Raw genomic sequence first — 17,734 nt, 5'->3', positions numbered from 1 at the left:
ATTTAAACATTACAAAAACACCAAAATAATATCACCTTAGTGATATTTACAGTAAATGACTGTAGTATAGTTTATATATAGTTATAGTAGCTGCATGTGAAGATAATCACCTTTAGTAAAACACTCCCCTTCTAACAAGTTGTCATTCACGAGTTTTCATCCATGTTTGTGGATTAGACCTTAAAACATCTCAATATTATGCACCACAGACCACAAGACATTTAACACGTTACAGTAAAAATACATTAATAACCTGACGGATAAACCCGTTTGACCTACTGTATTGGTGACATTAGATATTACAGGTGTAATAATAATAATAATAATAATAATAATAATAAAGAGGTCACTGAGTGTCTGTTCAGTTTATCTGGATGTTTGTGTCTGTTTCCATATCCTGAGGATGTTTCTGTGTTGCACTACAAACAGCAAATTATGCATCTTAAAAAGTTTCTTCCCAGTTTACAGACATCCTGACTTCCATCACACACGACTCCTCATCAGTAGTTTTTTTAATACCAATTCATTTCATCAGTTTCATATTAAACTGCAACATCAACATTACATATTACTATTCTAGTACAATTTGCTGTTACTTTTTCCTCTTACACGACTTTGATTAACACAAAAGGAGCCAGACTAGATCCTTGTTTACTTGCTTTACTGGTTGATCATCATTTTATATTCAAAGTGATGCATACAGTATTATAAGTGGTATTAAAATTGAATTATAAATAAATCCCGATACAGATTTTCTTCGCAGCAGATGAACTGCTTCTCCGCCTTCCAAGATGAAACCTACAAAGAACAAAGAGAAAGTTCAAAAGATGTCTTTTATAAAAACAAACAAAAACCAAACTCCTTTGTCAGAATAATTTTCACCTGTGTCGAAGTCTTATCGTACTGAAGAAACCCTGAAGCTTTGTGCCTGATTAGTAAGAAACTTGTTTCATTACAGCCGTCTGGTGGCAGCAAAGCCCTGGAGAGGATGAAAACATTCAGACATTTTATATAACAGGTCTGGTCTGTACAATTTTATTGGCAGTTAAGTCTACAAGTGCACGTTTTTTGCTAAAGAAGATTTTCAAAGTAAAGAGGTCAACATCAAATATGTTGTTGATGAATTTCAGATCCAATGTAGAGCAAAAAACAGATTTCAATAAATAAGATACTGGCTGAAATCAAGCGCAGTGCAACAAGCACTTTGTTCTGAAACAACAAATGTTGGAGGTTTACCTATAACCCTGCTATGAAGAGTCACAGCAGGGCCTCAAACAGCCTCACATCTTTCTAGCAGACACTACAGGAAAGGACAGAGCCACTGCAGGCTCGGCCTCGCTGGAAAGGTCTGCACAAAACCAGACTGTTCTACAAGTCTCCTGATGTGAGCACTGAACTAATATACTACATCCTAACATACCGTTCAGCTGATTGGAGAAATGACTTAATCTATTAGCTACTTCGAGGCTTTAGATGCTACAGGACATTTAAAAACGTGAAGATAGATCTCTAATTAGACAACAGTTAGAAATTAAAAACATTGGTAAAGCTGGGCTAAAACTCAACTACCAACATTCATACAGGCAATGCACAATGTTAAAAGCAGAACTTTAGGAATTTTAAATAAGACTGACATGCGAAGCAGCTCCTTCAGACACAGCAGGATGTTGATATAAAATCCAGTTTTTAAATACTAACCTGGATTTAAATAATTATTAAATCCATCGGTCAGGATGTCTGAACGGAGCAGAGCCCGGCTTCATTTTAGTCCTGTGAAAGATATACACTTTGTTTAGTGGTGAACATTTTGACAACATTTAACTGTAATTAGACATTTTACAAATGTTACATATCCACATACAGTTTCAATCAGCTGTGTGTCCTTCATCGTATTAGACAACTAAAACCATCTGTGTTTGCAATATCTAGTTTGTCTTCCACATGTGGCCCAATAAAACTAAACGGAGGAGCAGTGGAACCAGTTATTATGATCCACTGGGGGGCTGCTCTACTGTTTTATTCAGTAACGTTTTGTCTCATTAATCTAATGTTCCCCGTTAGAAGAATCATGTTCATGCACTACTTTACCTACAGTCTACAGAGAACAAAACTAAACTACATATTTTCACTACAAGGCTTCACTCTAAATCAAAAAACACCTAATAGATGGATAATTTTACAGTGTGTCTGAGGTTTACCTATAACCCTGCTATGAAGAGTCAAAGCAGGGCCTCAAACAGCCTCACATCTCTCTAGCAGACACTACAGGAAAGGACAGAGCCACTGCAGGCTTGGCCTCGCTGGAAAGGGCTGCACCACTAAAAATCGTAAAATCCCATTTAAAAAGATAAACAAACCTGAATTTTCAGCATTTTGTTAAACTTCTACATGAGCATCAGATGAGCGTCAGTCAGGGGGTCTGAGTAAAACAGCCATCAGCTTCATCTCTGCAGTCCTGAAAAACAACATCTGACTTTACTTTAATAAAACTTAACCTAAACATTCACAATATTTAGCACAAAGGTGTGTCTGAGGTTTACCTATAACCCTGCTATGAAGAGTCAAAGCAGGGCCTCAAACAGCCTCACATCTCTCTAGCAGACACTACAGGAAAGGACAGAGCCACTGCAGGCTCGGCCTCGCTGGAAAGGTCTGCAATACTATAATGATAAATAATAATAATAATAAATAATATATCAATATCAAATGTCTGTGTGAGTCAAAACAAATGTTTACAATTTAAGAAAACATGCAAAGTTGCCAATTTTTACATTTAAAAATCTGGTCTGAGTGGGTGAATTTTTCTAAAATAAGAAATAACACTTAAATAATTGACTTAATTAATCTAAACAGCGATAGTGGGAATAAACAGTGTTGAACAACGTGAGTTCACCAGGACTCCGTGAAGTCACATGGACCACAATCAGTAATTTTGTTCCGCATTAGTAATTAAAACCACTCATATTTTTCTATTCTGATGCTGAATGTTGCACAAAAGATTCAGTCTGTTAAAAAACTAAAAATTAGAAATAACTGATGTTAAAACTGATGTTTGTGCTGCAGCTAGCTAAAACACACCGTCCACATTTCGTCGATTTTAACCCTTTATAAACAACATGTCCTCAACAAAACCGCGATTTATCACAAATAGCTGCTTCGACGAATATTTTCCAAAGTGAGAAACTTTGTAAACTTGATGATTAAAATAAGATGGAAACAGATTAAATTAACAAACCTTAACTTCCACCGACACGCTCCGACTGGAGCACCGGACCGGATGTGACGTGGTATGAGAGGGGTACGGGGTCGCCCGGCAGGGGGCAGCAAAAGATCAAAGATGGCAGCCGGATATTTAAATTTACGTCTACTCGTCCGCCATGTTGGATCAGGGAACCGCGCCTCTTAACGCATGTGTGGCTATGAAGGCAGAGGATTACCCACAATTAACAAATACCAGAAATACTACATATATAATATAATAATACATATTTGATATAAACACTTATTTTGTATGTTGTGGCACTAATACACCGTAATATTTAAGATGATCTCCCCCTTACTTATTCAGATTTACCTAATTGTATTATTATTATTATTATTATTATTATTATTATCATTAAAACTAATCAGGAGGCCTGGCACTGGACCGAGGAGCACATTCAGCCAGAAACTGATCGATATCAAGTGCTCCACAGAGAACCACAGGAGCCACTATTACCTGCAGACTTAACTACTGTCTCAAGTTATACACAGGGTTTAGCTAGATGTTGGTGCATGAAAGTTAAAACAGTCCCAGTACAAATGTGGAGAAAGCAATGAAGTAAATGGGAAATGCTGATAAGACATGGTTTCTTAAAAGTTAGTCAGGCTGTGCATTAATGCAGTAAGTCCATTTATAAACGTCAGTTTATAAATGGATCCAGTTGCTCTGAAGGCCTTTTTTAAGATGATGGAAAAGTCTTCCTAATGAAATAAAGAGCTAAAAATACAAGAAATATAAATAATATAGTCAGATGTATCAGAAGACAACATGGTAAATGTATTTCACAACTGCAGCTAATGGGAAAAACAAATCATCACAGTTCAGGATCTGTAACAATCTTTCATTTAAAATGTTTAACATTTGGGAACATAGTTCAATGTGTTTTTCAAATGCAGGATTTGAGAATGAAATCCCTGCACACATACTGTATATCAAGTGCTTTTTTGCTACAACTAACCATTTTGTAACCTAGTGGACAGACGTTATTTGTGGGTGTTGGCACCTTCGGAGCGTCCACGAGGAGGATGCTCATGGCCGATGACTCAGACTGCATTGCAGGACAACAATAGAGGCCATAGAGGAGCAGACTTCTGCTTGGCCGGCTGTTGTGACCCACACCATCAGCAGACGCACAGGATGAATTTCAGCTTTGTTTGCCTGCAGGGATGACGACCACTTGCCCAGATGACATGGTTGGCATACAGATAAAATGCAAAACTAACAATGGGAATCTGTGTTTGAATAAACACACGAGCCGTTTTATCTGCTCCTCACTTTTGTGCATGACTGGAATCGTAGAGGAAGTTTGTGTGTTTTATAAAAACAAAGCTGGAGTTAGGTCACACGTCAGCAACACTGCTCTGTTTAAGCTATAAATAATAAAAAACTGAATAATCCATTTTTTACTGTGTCCTAAGTCTCCACCAAACAATATACTGTAGACCTATTGGAATTTCATCTTTGAATAATCCTATTTCAGCCATGTCCCAGGATTAATTCTGTTGAGTCTGTCTTGCTGCATGAACATGTCTGTACAATAAAGACAATAAAAGTATAAACAGTTCACATCAGGGGAAGCTTGAAATTGGAAAAAAAGAAGCCTTGAACAATCAGATAATCACATTTCAGCCTCTGGACACAGATCCGAAAATAGAACAATGGCCAAATAGCTTTTATGTCAGTCGCTGTATCACAAAAAGGCAGAATCTGCTGCTCTGGATGCAAAAGTTGTGTTTTCTGCAATTTCAGGGGGAATCTGGGTCTTTCAGAGACCAAATCCATAACTTCAGGGGCTCAGATTACAATGCATTACTCATGTTGGGATTTTAAAGTCGACATTTTGACAGAGTTGTTTCTGTTTTGTTTTCATTTGCCTGTCTTAGCTTTGTTCTGGATGCAGCAAATTGACTGACTGTGGACTACCTGCCCACAACCACACAGCAGAGAGACCCGGTTAGCGACCAGACAGTGGACACAAACATGCAAGTTTTCCACCATACTGCATCTATTCTGTGTGAAAGCTCCTAGGTGAACCTTAACTTTGAGATTCTGAGTTATTCTGTGATATTTCTGTCATCACATAAACCAGACAAAATAATAACTTTGTACATGTTTATATTATTATATATGATATATTATAATAACCAGAGGTGGTGCTAAAAGGAAATAGACGTATTTTGGCACCAATCTTATTCAAGCTGAAAGGGTGAGAGGTTAATTTTTCTAAATCAAACCTGTGTCAGACATCAGAGCCTCATCATAGAAACCACTCATTCACCAGGCAGGACCTCTAATCTACATAAAGGCCTTTTGGCACACAGTCAATGAACGCTGCTCCAAATGTTGTCACTGCTCTCTGATTTGTTTAAAGGTGACTCTCCGAGGATCACCACCACGTAACAGACTTTACTCAGAATCCCTTAGAGGTCAGGTAATTCCAGCTGCTGGGTTCATTTATGTCCTCCACATGTTTAGCTCCTGCATCATCCTCACATCATACATGCAATCGGTGTATAACAAAGGGGATTGTTTAAACAGATTTATGTAAGTGGCATTACACCATACTGAGCCAGCATGTGAGTAATGCCTTTGTGTGAATGTGTGTGTCAGCTGACGACCACTGCAGAGCTCCAGGAGATGCTGCCTTGTATGAACGATTGGTGGTTAATGACTAATAGAGCTTATCAACAAATCATTAGGTCTAAATGTCATTAAACATGTTAATCACATGTTGCTTTTCTTGTCCAACCTACCAAAATCCTTCAATATATTCAATCTGCAGTGATGCACGTCAAAGAAAAAAGACAGATATCCATGAACTGGAAAAGCTGGAACCTGCCAATGTTGCTTGATTAATGACTAAAATTCCATTGATTATCAAATGTTATCAAAATAACTTTTTTTACATGTAGGTTTGTTTGTGTTTCGATAAATCCACGAAGCAGATTAGTTTCAGAATAAAAAATAAAAAAAATCTCATGTAAAAGTCTCTTAAACAGTAAAAATAACTTCACCATGTTTAATAATCTAATCTAATGACCTGCAAGCTCTGTGTCTATTTTAACTTTGCTGACTTAAATGTCGACTGGCAGGGCCCCTTCTGTTAAAGTTGGTGTTCTGGGGCACTTTGCCGTGGACCCACATTTCAGTCTGATTGGACGCTATGTCCGTGAAACAAGGAGGGCTGAGGTGCAGATGAGGCTCCAGCTGGTTCCCTCATCCAGCAGCTCCTGGCTACGCTTACGAAACTACGTAATGATTTGAGAGGCTTTGTGAAGACTGCAGATTGACGATAATTGAGGTTTGATTCAGACTTCGGGGTTTATTGTGCACGTAATCCTGTTCACCTGATCCCTTCTTACTGAAATGAGGTGAAATTCTTCATTCCTTGTGGTTGAGGGAGAGCCAACGTAGAGCCATCAGTTACAGCTTTCTCTGGCACTGTCACTTTTTTTTTAATTTTGGCTGTCATTGTTTGCTTAACTGCTTATTCCAAAGTTAGAGAATGGACTTTGAACCTCAGCTTTGACCCAAACATGAATAAAAGGCCATTAAAGTTTGGAAATGACCCTTTCACCAACTCTATAAAGTGATAATTACATTGTTCAGTAATTCTGAACAAAAGTAACACAAACAAACAAACCTATTAAATTAGAACCAGATGTGAAACAGGCTAATGTGAAACTCAAAGTGCATTACCACCTGACTGCAGGCCACACCATCTATAAGGAACATTTTAGCGTCTTTGAGCTTTGCTGTTTTGGTTCAGCAGCAATCAAAGTTAGCAGCTAGGTGGGGAACACATTCAGTGGCTACAGACACAAATATTTCCTTTAGATCATATTAGATATTAACTTTATCTGAATATATAATATAGAAAACTTGTTTTAGTAAAGATGGACCCACCACAGTGTCAGAAACTTTACAAAACAACAACAACAACAACAACAGCACAGATGGACCCCTGGACACTAGAGCTGTTGAATTTCAGTAGATGGGTCGGACACTAAGAAGTTTCCTAGCACATGATTTTCTCACTGTGCAAACTGAGTCAGCCTCTTAACACCACACAGCACTCGATGCAGGATGTTCTCTCGCTCTGTGACTCTGACTCAGCTTCTCCCACCCTCCTCCTCCTCCTCCCTCTGTGTGTCACTGTATCTCCAACTCTCACCCTATCCATACCCTCTTCCTCCACCTAACCAGCTTTTTCTCTCCATGGCACCATGGAAAGCTTAAATCAAGGTTATTTAAAGAGGACAGATCCGTCTCTACAGTAATAGCCTTATCACATGACAGGGTGTCTCAAGTTCATGACTCTGCAGATACTCTGAGCCAAGCTCACCTCCCAGTGTTTTATCTGTCCTGATCTGGAAAACCGACATCATGGGTGAATAACAGGCATCCAGTGTCCTAATGTACAAGTCAGGATGCTTAAATCACTCTTATTTGTTCTGCACATGCAAGCTTTCATTTCCTGAGCAGCATTACTCACAGGGCGCCTCAAACCGGCTTCTGCACGCTGCTTAGATTTCCCAACCTGTGGTGCTGGAAAAAGTGTTACTCCGGTTGTTTACAGTGCAAGTGGATCAAAATGTTTTGTTCTTCAGCTAAGAAAACACGGACATGTTTCTCACAAAAGCTACAGGGTTTCACAACACCACAACAGATTAGCAGCAGTAGTTTCATATTCATAACAGACGTTATATTGTAGTCTGCTCAAACATGTTTCACAACAGTTCAACAGATTATTTCCCCTTGTAGATAGTGATTGTTTTTGTCCTTCAGATATCAGCCATAAAAATCCCAGGGCTTTCGCTTCACATGCAGGGAACACGGGCGTGATACTGACAGAGGAGTGAGTGATGAGTCTGAGCATGTGGAAATCCTCCAGTCACAGTAGGGCTTTAATCCGCATGCAGTTGACACACTTAATCTGATCCATATTGGTTTCTCACATACACTCGACTGATGGAAAAACACTTACTGGCAAAAGCTTTTCTGCTCCCAGACTGGATCCAGCCGACATCAATAGTATTTTTGGACCTGCTACTGTAGCAGCAGGGCTCTAGGGCTAGTGTTGTCAGACTAACGGGTGGATTTCCAGGACGTTTTGCACAAATAGTTTTAGTTTGTAAAAGATAAATAACTCATGACTTGATGATCTGGTTTCTTTTCCTATCACACAATAACAGCACTAATAAATAAAACCTGTGACACCTAAGACTGCAGCAACACTGCAGAAATGTTATTCCGTTTTACATGCCATTATTAATTTAATGCGATAGTGTAGCAAGACATCTTCAAACCTTAAAGGAAGTAATTTATCAAATACATTTACAGCAAAGTATGTGAAGCTGTTATCACTATATAATGTGGGCGGATTCTGTTTTAATGCATTAAGGCATTTTCTTTTCTGTTGTGTTCATGTTTGCACTCTGAGATCAGAGAATTCACACAAACACATTTATCTTCCCATTAAAAGTTGCCTTTTGTCTTAACAACCACGTGGCTATGTAAGTATACAAAGGAGAGAACAGCAGAAAGGAATGGGAAATGTTAAATTACTGCCCAACAGATTTCTTTGGTGCAGTATTTAAATTGTCTTTGATGGTCTCAAAGTGGCTAAATGCTGCCTGGACAACACCAAACTAGTTTAACTTGGCTGCATTACTGGTTTATCTTTACTGGCCTAATGAGCAACTGTAGAATTTACTGTAAATATGTTTTAATTGTTTTGCTCCAAACTAGGTTTTTGTTCTGGTTTAATTTTGCAGAGACACAGTAAAGTGGACCTGAAGCCCGTGCAGATTGCTGCAGTGATTATTACTTGGGCAAATCAGACCGGCAGTAATTGTGAAGTAGATGTGAGGAGGCAGACTGAGGCGGGGGGCTGAGCAGGAGCAGCTTGACAACAGGCCAGGTTAGAGGGAGGACGTCCGGGACAGAACATGCTGATCCGCTGCTGGCCCTCATAATTGGTCGTCTGTTTCTCGACCACCTGTGGGTGTTGTTCAAATTGAAGACGGTGTCACAGCGTCTCCTGCCAGGAGTCAAGCTATCCACTGCTAAATGGTGCTCATGCTGGAATTTTCTTTTAATCTGCACGGGAGCTCCACCAGTAAAATCAATTAACAGAGGCTAATGGCAACTCCAACATTTCTTCCTCTGATGGTTTTAATCCTTTTACACACGTTTTAGGGACAGTTGTGTGGAGGGAGGGCGGATGTTTGCACCAGGCCTCCACAGTACTCCAAACATCTGAATGCATCAATGACTTTATCAAATTATCTTAACTACTTTTCCCTCGCTGCCTAAAAATGTCCTGAGTATGTACTTTTTAGTAGCTTGGTAAGAAAAAATACCCACTTTAAATGTCTACAAGCAAGGGAAGACTGAAACTCAACATCCCTGGTTCTGCACATTGTGCTGCTCTGCTCCGTCTCCTGTGTGTTTGTGTCCATGTCTTCAAAAACAACAGATACACAACATATCTCAGTGGTTCTTTAAAGGTGAACACTGTTAAGATGTTTTGGTCAACAACAGAAGTGGTCAACAGCACAAATCTGTGTCTGTCTGAGCAAAAAACACCAGTGATTACAGTGATCCTGTTTAATTATAATGTGCACTTCATTCTGAGGGTTTTTTTTTCTAGTATAAAGTAAACACATTTCTGGAAGGAAAATTTCCCAAAGATTCAAAAACAGTTCTACTTATCACAGAGGTTTTGAGATAAGGGCTGAAGTCTGTTACAAACAGATAATCACACAACATCTGGATTGATTATTGAGTGAGTATGGAAAATATGAGATGGGGTAAATCACATAAACGTCTCCATATATTTTTGCAATGCATCTTGGGAACGTTTTAAAGCTTTTTAGCAATATCAAAGTATACAACATTTCCGAGCAACTCAAATCGTGCCATGAGACGCAAAGATCTTTACTAAATGTTATACGTTTTATACAGAGATGTCTAAATTTCTTAGAGACAAAAACACTTAAGGGAGGAATGGTAACGACATTTCTCTGTCTTTAGTAGCTGTTGTGACATTGCAAACTAAGACTGGACGTCTGATTGTCATCTTGCAAATTACAGGGTGAGTTTGAATTTACTTTGTCTTAAATGAACCTTTGCCATGTGCACATCTCCAGACACAGACTATTCTAAGTGCATAACTTGAATAAACATAGCTGTTTGTGTAGGTTGCTGGGTGTATTTGCTAAAATTAACTTGTTTGCTAAAAAAAAAACCACCAAAACTTAAACTTAAAAGTTAAATCAGGATTTTCTAATGAACTGTCCCTGTCCATTGTTCAGTCTAAGAACTGATTGATGAGTCACTTGAAGATGAACAGTAACTATCTGCTGTCATCTCACTGTTAATCTATTAGCATGAGCTCAGGTTATTCTTGACTCCTAACAAAAGGTCAGACGCAGGGGGACCACAGCCAGGTGAACAGCTTGTCACCAGGATCTGACATTTTGCAGCTTCCCTCCTACAGATCCAGTTCATGTACAGTCCACCACCTACACATTCGAGCAACACATTTAATTAACACTGTGGGATGTTTAACCATGTTGCTGAACGTTGTTCCTGAATGTAGTCATATTAAACATTTAACTTTATCAAATATTATTATAATCAAATAAAACCATAAGCTGCACAGTAATTACACAGGGCTCAAGCACCAGTAACAATGAGGTTAATTTAATCTATGGTTTTATGTGACGCATGTTCAGTTACCCCCGTGACATTAACTCTACAGGGTATGTTCGTTTCAAACTGCTCTGCAGAAGCACGGGTGGAATTTTCCACCACAGGCGGCTGATTAGTCGAGTGATGCGACCATCACAGTCCAGCGCTCAGAGACACAGTGATCCTCTGACAGTGGGCTCAGTGATTAGAGCTCTCATTGAGAAAAGAGGGACACGGCTGCCGGGATCTGTCCTTAAGTCTATTATCTGTAGCCCAAATCCCACAGGATCCTCTGCTAGTCCAAGCTGAATTATATCCCCCTTTGTCACCCAATGAACTCCCCGCCTCCGCGTCAGGTTCATTAGGACAAACGTTCAAAACTAATTATTTCAGTTGTCGTAGTGCATCTTTTCCCTTTGAGTCCCAGTAGAATCCAACCAAACACTCTGAACTAATCCTGCTCTTCCAGGGCCACTGATCTGCTGGTTTTCCAGCCATCCCTGCACTTACAGCTTCTGATTGGTTGAACACACCTGAACCAGGTAATCAGCAATTGGTAGGGCAGGACGCTGGCCCTCGAGGAGCAGGATCGGACATTTCTGACTTACACTTTCTCAGGTAATATCACATGACATTTATTTTTGTAAATAGCTCATGTCCACAGTGGTCCAGTTCATTTACTAATCATTTGAGATAAACATTACCACATTCTTTTGGACTCTTATATGTTGATGTCTAATGGGACAGTGTTTTTCCTCCTGACAGCAATAACTCGAAGTAAACTGTGCGGCCTTGTGCTGTGGAATGAGCAGAAAACAGCAGAGAGCGCAGATTAAATAACAAAAACAATGAGTTGTCTCTTGGTGAACTTTGCTCAGCTGGAGCCCGTCAGAAACAGACGAGTAACAAATGCACATAACACCAGATGTCTGAAGCATTCTGGGCGGAGAGCTGCTATAATTAGCCAGTCACACTTGAGTCGTATCCAAGGAAAGAACAAATCTGCAGGAGGTGACGCTCCAACCATCCACAGTTCTGCCGGGAACCGCTCAGCTCACTGTTGATATCACCCGTGACTTAAAATTACACCCTGGGCCCAGAGGGTCTGTCACCCATTGTTAAAAACACAGCCAGACCCTGAAGTGTCCACCTAAAACAGCCCCATCGAAGCTCTTTTTCTGCATGAAGCCTTTCTGTGCTGCAGAGATCGGCTAAAAATTCTGCCCCATCAGCACAGACTGTTTCCTCAGTTCAGTTTAGGGCAAATCAGAGCTTTAATCTCTTATCGTTTGTGTGTCTGGGTTTATTTTTTATTTTATTTTTTTCCCTTTTCAGCAACAATTGTTCACAGATACAAAACAAAATGAGGTGAGTGACATATGCTGTCATTATCCACAACATGGATTGCTGAACTTAAAGGGTGAGCCTGACAGAGGGAGATGCTACAAGAGGAGGAAGAAAGAAAAGAAGAGAGTTGGTGGTGGTGCTTTGCTGCAAAACAACAAATTATAACCTTCATGCCTGAAATATTGTGGTTTAGTGTCTGCGGTTATAGAGAACCAAAGAGCTGACGCCACATCCAAGAGAGTCTCTGTTCAACTAGCTCCAGTAACTGAGCCAAATCTCTCATTGTCACTTTACTTTTCATAGTCTAAGACAAACTAAACAACAAACTACAACGTGACACACATTAATATTTGATTGATTTGATGACCGTCACTGTATAAACATGTTTTGTAAACTGTTTTAAAGCTGGAGTTTTAGTTACATTTTGATCTGAATGAAGATCTTCAGATGCAGAACCTGGAAGTCGTGGTTTCAATTCTCCTCACTATATGTTAAATCTACCGAAACCAGCACCAAGCTATGAGCTCTATATGAGACATCTGACATGCTTCTGTTATTTCCTGGCACATAACACACTGCAGATCCACAGCTTGACTTTTTTTACTTGTAGGGTTTTGGGCAGATTAAATAAACAGCATATTATATGTTGACCTATCATTCAAACTATCGTTCACTTCATTAGGAATATTTGACACCTGCGAACCTGTGCTCCTCTTGTCCACCCCTTTCTTCATCATTCATCCTCCCATTCATTCATGAAGTTGGATTAAATGTGCCGTGTTAATCCCTTCATGCACTATTTCCAGTTGCTGTCCAAGCTTCATAGACAGGGGGGAGGTTACTGCACGCTTATTTTGTGAATGATGGTTTTGTCTCTTGAGATTATTGTGCAGAATCACGCACAGTCTCCGATAATCCCAATTACGCACACAGATGAATAATCCAGCCTGAACCCACTCCCATCTGTTGGGACCAACCAGACAACGTCATCACCACAGATATTATACATGTCTCTGTGTTTTTATAAATACTGATTTACAAAGATGCTACACTATAAATAAAAAAAAAAATATATATATATATATATATATATATATATATATATATATATATATATATATTTCCTCACATACACAGCTGGATTTTCCTATTTTGCTTTTTTTATTTAAAAGTCTGTGTCATATTGTATTTGTGTGACCCTGGTTAACGTAAAGGCTGCATCAGCAGATGTAGGTTTATTAAAGTTCATACTGAGGGTAGCATGAACCATATTTCAGTCCCAGTCTGAAGGTCAACTATTAAATCTTGTAAAAAACAACATGTAACACAAGGCTGTTAAACTATGTTAGTGTTGAAAAAACAAAATTAACTTTCTTGTCAGGATAAAACTAAAGATAATTGATTCTCCTGCTTGCTACACAGCATTTATTGTATGGGTCCCATGGGTCTGCATTAGAATAAAAACAGAAAATAAAGGTTAGGAGCTGGGCGCCTGTAGCATAAATGCACTGTTATATAACTCCATCATCGGATATTAGCCTAATTCCACTCATGTGGCTCTGAACAGGAATGCAGTCGCTGAACTGTTCTCACAAGAAGAAACATCAGCAGAAAAAACACATGGAGAAGCTGCAGTTTGTGCTGCAGCTGCACAGTCTGTTGTTTGGCCTATAACTGGCATGGATACGCTGGACAAAAGCACATAGAAGCACATGTAATGCCAAATGTGAGTGTACTGTATATAGACAGCGAGAAAGGGGGGGAGTTGTAGTGCAAGCACATAGCTCTCTGGGTCTCGACCTCGGTCATATGATTCTGTAACATAAGGAGCTGAGGCGGTTTACGTCTGCTGGCTGCTCCAGCGATCAGACTCTGGCTCGCATGATTCAGCTCAGTGACCGTCCATTCTCATGACCAAAGCGGTGAAAGAGCTCCTGAAGGCACGTGGGCGTCAGTGAACAGTTCAGCCAAGACTTTCATCTTAAAGCTTCACTCCGTGTGAAATTTACCCAGGAATTCATGACTGACTCACAAAGGGAGAGCTCACAGACTGCACACATGCCACATGAGCAAGTGAGCAGCTTCCTAGTTGTGAACAAGCAGAAGGATGTGAGCTTCTGCCTTTCTTATGTGTTTTGTTATAACTTCATATCTTAGTATCCATCACTCATCTGCCACTTATCCAGCGATGGCAGCCAGGCACATTTTTAGCTGCTTCTTATGTCATCCTGAGGTCAGATGAGATATTCTATCTCTGCAGTGTGTTCTCAGTCTAGCCCGGGGGCTACTACAAGTTGCCCTGAAACCTTCCAGTGGCAGTCGTCGAGGAGGATCCTGATCAGATGACAACCTCAGTTGGCCTGTTTCAGCACAACGGAGCAGCGACTCCACTCCAAGTGCCCTCTGGATCTCTGGGGCTGCTCTGCCATCCTACAAAGGAAGCTCCTTTTACTTTAAGTGAAACATATCTTACACTAATTTGAGCATCAAAGCCATATGTGTCTAACATCTGACTCCCACAGCAACAAACATTCGTCCTGTACAGGAGATAATCCCTCATAAGACCTTGTCACCTTCTGAACTTTACAGTCACGTCTGCCTCAGCTGGAACATTATGTGCTGCTGGGGAAAACACTGGGATGTGTGTGCTTTAATTTTTCATTAAGACTGATTGTTGAGCTTGTTTGTAAAATGCAACTCTACCCCAGACTTAGAAACTAATGATTGTGTGATCTACACCAAACAAATCTGCTTTAATTATTTCAGCTATTGCAGTGTCTTAGTAAACAGTTCACACGTCTGGACAGACGCTGCAATAATTTAATATGTTTACACTTTGAAGTCGGGTACTGCATGTGGGCGCCTGCAGCGTGCTGTGGCATTTCACACTGTTCACATCACTGGGTAATTTGTTGCCTGTAGAAGTTGAGCTATGTTTGGAGTCTCCTTGGATTTAGGACGGATACACGAGTCCTGCACATCACTCCCCAGCCCGCTCCGTCCTGTTTAATCAGGCTGATACCAGGGCACAGAGGACTGAGGTAGTTTTGGACTGCTAAATCAAGTGGGTACGAGGTGTTAGTTTTCCAGGCTACTCTAGTCTGTGAGATGTTCATTTGTCCCAAACTGTGTCTGCACACAGCAAACTTCAAAGGCTGTCAGGCATTGGGCGCTGAAAGCGGAGGCCCTTGGTGCCCCCTTTGATCTGTGATCTGGTTAAATGAACCAGCTGCTTTCCGTGGAGCCACAAGTTACTTGCATCTCCACTTTCCTCACTGGTTGAATTGTAAAAGCTGCTGTTATGGAGCGAGATGCTCACTTTGAAAACTCTATTAAAGTCACAGTACGTTCCTGATCACAAACGTAAGACTAAAAGCTATTTAACAAAGAGTTCTCCACCTATTTAACACTGCACTCCTGTAACACTGTTGGATTCACAGGGGACAGGTAATAAAAGTGTCCAAATTAATGCAACAGAACAACATATCATCTGTTTATTTTACTTTTTAAAGGTCTGTGAATCTTATAAACCTTTAGAGACATTTCCCGAGTCAACTGTTTACAGATTTCCTGATGTCAGTAAACAGTTCACATGTGCACACCAGCTCAGCTATAATTTAATATGTTTACACTTTAGAAGTTGCATACCACGCCTGGAGCGTGCAGAAGTGGAGCTATGTTTGGAGTCTACTTGGATGATCATGAATAATAACACATTAGATGCAGCAACATGAACAACATGGTTCAGTACTGTAGATTTTTAACCCGTCACAAACAAAAATGATGAATCTGATGCTGATTCAGTTTGCAGTCACCTCACATGCATCTTTATTGTCTGCACTTGTACAACCACAGTTTTTCACACTGTGATTTCTCTGATATAAGATCAGTTTGGAAAGGCTGCAACATTTACATTTAGCCATTTGGCAGCAGTTTTATCCATAGTGATAAGCAGCAACATCCAAGATGTTTCAGGAACCTGGCTGAAGGTCACCTGTGGCAAAATGAAATGAAGAGACCGTAGTTAGTAATAAGACACAGACATGCAAACTGCTTATACAGGCATTTATACCTTTATTTACAGTAGGTGAGATAAAGAGAGAGCCCAATAAAGGTGCCAAGCTTGAAACAAACTAGGCACCGACAGTCCTTGACATGTGTTGTAACCACTCGGCTATCAAGGAGCAGCAAGTTAAAATATCTAACATCTATAGCTTTCAGCTTCTTTGCTGCTTTTCTCATTGTAAACTTCTTATCTTTGGGAAATTGTTTTGGGCATTTCTCCACCTTTTCTTACATTTTTGCTGAATAACTGCACAACACAACACTTAACGTGTTATATTTTGTGTTTTTATTAATCAAAGATGCAGCGGGTCTCAAAGATGAGTCTTTGTCACGTATGGTGATAAATCCAGGCTCTGGCCTGTTTTCTCAGACAGAGGCAGAGATGTAAACAGGCCTGACGTTCTCCAGAGCAACATGATCTGCTTGGGTACAAACACTTTGTTCTCTATGTCTACAAACACGATATTCAATCGTGCTACTATTGTCTTGGTGCAGCACACTTTGTATCCATGTGTGTCGAGTTCGAGCTGTAGAAAGATCACGGTGGAGTCATTCATTCAGTTCAGATGAGGCCTGCAGATAAACTTAGATTGGCTGAGCATATGTTTAAGAGGATTACGCCTGTGCTGTGATTCTGGCATGATTTAGCAGCATTTGTAAAACACTCTGCTTGGTTTAAAAACAGCACAGCGCGTAATTGACCAGAGTCATTTTTAATGTATAAATAAACTGTGGAGAGATGTTTTCAAGTAGTGAACACACGCTCACTACAATGTAGAGTCCTCCACATGCCTTGTCTGCACAGCAGCATCAAATTCAGCTGGGCGAGGGAGATGATGTACTGGGGTGTTGCCTGTTACGTCAAAGTGATGGCACACTGCTATTTTTAAATGTTATTTACAAGCTGATCACTGTAAATAAGAGGGCGGAGGAATGCATGGCTAAATTAAGCACGACTTTTTGAATCCAATGGGTATGCAAACACAAAAAACTTTGATTTCAGGCTCTTGACAGCAGTGTGTTTATTAATGCAGAACTGAGAGGCAGCGACACAAATTAGATGCACTAAATCTTAAAATAAAACTACTTCCACTTGCACTTCCACAAACAACCCCCCCAAAATGCAGATTAACATCCTCTTGCAGATGCATCAATATTTTCTCGATGAAAACTTTGTCACACGCACTGCAGTGACCCACTTCCACCTGTGTCTATAAAACAAGACAAGAAAAAAGTTGCTCTCTCCGGGGGAAGGCACGAAATGGAAAATTCCTCCTTCAGTGGCCAAACACACAGCGTGGGCCACCGAAGACGCTTGGACAAACTTGGCATTGTTCAGAAGAATAACTGCCTTATCTGAGG

The 17,734-nt window shown here is 40.1% G+C and overlaps 1 long non-coding RNA gene and 3 other non-coding genes across 7 annotated transcripts; all 4 read right to left on the bottom strand.

Moving 5' to 3' along the window:
• Nucleotides 1-329: 329 nt before the first annotated feature.
• Nucleotides 330-3,292, bottom strand: LOC113153316. Of its 4 annotated transcripts, none has more exons than XR_003297969.1 (6): nt 3,236-3,292; nt 2,541-2,660; nt 2,358-2,469; nt 1,699-1,770; nt 883-979; nt 330-798 (listed from the first exon to the last, which is right to left on the bottom strand). It is a non-coding gene; the product is annotated as an uncharacterized LOC113153316 (long non-coding RNA). The 4 variants fall into 4 exon arrangements; XR_003297968.1 differs by having other exon boundaries at nt 331-798; nt 2,358-2,455; XR_003297967.1 differs by having other exon boundaries at nt 2,358-2,660.
• On the bottom strand, nt 1,220-1,354 carry LOC113155539. The gene has a single exon (XR_003298147.1). It is a non-coding gene; the product is annotated as a small nucleolar RNA SNORA9 (small nucleolar RNA).
• LOC113155540 lies at nt 2,182-2,316 on the bottom strand. The gene has a single exon (XR_003298148.1). It is a non-coding gene; the product is annotated as a small nucleolar RNA SNORA9 (small nucleolar RNA).
• Nucleotides 2,524-2,658, bottom strand: LOC113155537. Its single transcript, XR_003298145.1, has one exon. It is a non-coding gene; the product is annotated as a small nucleolar RNA SNORA9 (small nucleolar RNA).
• Nucleotides 3,293-17,734: the final 14,442 nt, after the last annotated feature.

The sequence above is a fragment of the Anabas testudineus genome, chromosome 11, assembly GCF_900324465.2.
Source record: "Anabas testudineus chromosome 11, fAnaTes1.2, whole genome shotgun sequence".
NCBI classification, from domain to species: Eukaryota; Metazoa; Chordata; class Actinopteri; order Anabantiformes; family Anabantidae; genus Anabas; species Anabas testudineus.
The sequence above is the reverse complement of the archived record's forward strand: the minus strand, read 5'-3'. Positions and strand labels throughout refer to the sequence as shown.